Source organism: Stenella coeruleoalba, assembly GCF_951394435.1.
Source record: "Stenella coeruleoalba genome assembly, chromosome: 1".
NCBI lineage: Eukaryota > Metazoa > Chordata > Mammalia > Artiodactyla > Delphinidae > Stenella > Stenella coeruleoalba.
In genome coordinates, this window is record NC_137169.1 from 73,618,743 (window position 1) to 73,621,126 (window position 2,384).

Sequence of the window (2,384 nt, forward strand, 5' to 3'; positions counted from 1 at the left end):
GCAGCTCAATATCAAAAAAACAAACAACCCAATCCAAAAATGGTCAGAAGACCTAAATAGACATTTCTCCAAAGAAGATATACAGATTGTCAACAAACACATGAAAGGATGCTCAACATCACTAATCATTAGAGATATGCAGATCAAAACCACAATGAGGTATCACCTCACACCAGTCAGAATGGCCATCATCAAAAAATCTACAAACAATAAATGCTGGAGAGGGTGTGGAGAAAAAGGAACCCTCTTTCACTGTTGGTAGGAATGTAAATTGGTATAGCCACTATGGAGAACAGTATGGAGGTTCCTTGAAAAACTAAAAATAGAACTACCATAAGGCCCAGCAAATCCACTACTCGGCATATACTCTGAGAAAACCATAATTGAGAAAAATTCAAGCACCACAATGTTCACTGCAGCTCTATTTACAATAGCCAGTACATGGAAGCAACCTAAGTGTCCACCAACAGTTGAATGGATAAAGATGTGGCACATATATACAATGGAATATTACTCAGCCATAAAAAGAAACGAAATTGAGTTATTTGTAGTGAGGTAGATGGACCTAGAGTCTTTCATACAGAGTGAAGTAAGTCAGAACAAGAAAAACAAATACTGTATGTGAACACATATATATGGAATCTAAAAAAAAAAAAAAAATGGTTCTGATGAACCTAGGGGCAGGACAGGAATAAAGACATAGACCAAGAGAATGGACTTGAGTACATGGGGAGGTGGAATGGTAAGCTGGGACGAGGTGAAAGCATAGCATTGACAAATGTACACTATCAAATGTAAAATAGATAGCTAGTGGGAAGCAGCTACATAGCACAGGGAGATCAGCTCGGTGCTTTGTGACTACCTAGATGGGTGGGATAGGGAGGGTGGGAGGGAGATGCAAGAGAGAGGGGATATGGGGATATACGTATGCTTATAGCTGATTCACTTTGTTATACAGCAGAAAATAAGTCAACACTGTAAAGCAATTATATTCCAATAAAGATGTTTTAAAAAAAAAAGACAATGTCAAGAGAATGAGAAGACAACCCAGAGACTGGGAGAATGTCTTGCAAAAGACACATCTGATAAAGGATGTTATCCAAAATATACAAAGAACTCTTAAAACCCAACAATAAGGAAATGAACAAACCAATAAAAAATGGGCCAAAGACCTAATGAGACTCACCAAATAAGATATACAGATGGCAAATAAACATATGAAGTCTTTGTCACGTCTACTGCAAGAATGAAGACCATTCTCAGCAATCAGGCTGTCCACATTCTCGAAAATATTGACATTACTCTGAAAGAACACACAGTTATTATGAAGGGCCCCTGAGGAATCCTGAAGAAGGATTTCAGTCACATCAAAGTAGAACTCAGTTTCCTTGGAAAGAAAAGAAGAGGCTCCAGGCTGACAAATGTTGGGGAAATAGAAAGGGACTGGTACCTCTAGCACTATCTGTAGTCACGTACAGTGCATGACCAAGAGTGTCACCCTGGGCTTCCATCACAAGATGAGGCTGTGTATGCTCACTTCCCCATCAATGCCATTATTCAGAAGAATGTGCCTCTTTTTGAAATCCAAAATTTCTTGAGTGAAAAATAGATCCACAAAGGTTGGATGAGGCCAGGAGTTGCTTGCTCCGTATCTCAAGCCCAGAAAGATGCGTTAATTCTTGAAGGAAACAGCAGTGGACTTAAATCAAATTTAGCTGCTTTTTTTCAGCAGGCCACAACAGTTAAAAACAAGGATATCAGAAAATTTCTGGGTAGTATCTACGTCTCTGAAAAAGGAACAGTTCAGCAGCCTGCTGAAAAAGTTTTAAGATGTCCAGCTACTGAAACAAGATGCTGAATGATTCCCAAGACATATTTGTGATACTTTAAAGATACAGTAAAAGCCCTGTATTGAAAAGAAAAGATATTCCACATCACATGTCATCAGGGAAATGCAAATTAAAACCACAGTGAGAGGTCTTCCCTGGTGGTGCAGTGGTTGAGAGTCGCCTGCCGATGCAGGGAACACGGGTTCATGCCCCGGTCCGGGAGGATCCCACATACCGCGGAGCGGCTGGTACCGTGAGCCATGGCCGCTGAGCCTGAGTATCCGGAGCCTGTGCTCCGCAACGGGAGAGGCCACAACAGTGAGAGGCTCGCGTACTGCAAAAAACAAAACGAACAAAAAAAAAAACACAGTGAGATTCCACTACACACCCAGTAAAATGGCCAAAATCCACAACGCTGGCAAATGCTGGGAGGATGCTGAGCAACAGGAACTCTCATACATTGTTGGTGGGAATGTAAAATGCACAGCCACTTTGGAACACACTTTGGCAGTTCCTTACAAAACTAAACATACTCTTACCACATGATCCAGCAAT

The 2,384-nt window shown here is 41.0% G+C and overlaps 1 pseudogene across 1 annotated transcript; it reads left to right on the plus strand.

Moving 5' to 3' along the window:
- Positions 1-895: 895 nt before the first annotated feature.
- Positions 896-1,858, plus strand: LOC307188980 (large ribosomal subunit protein uL6-like; annotated as a pseudogene). The gene has a single exon. The product of its transcript is annotated as a large ribosomal subunit protein uL6-like (transcript).
- The last annotated feature ends 526 nt before the right edge of the window (positions 1,859-2,384 follow it).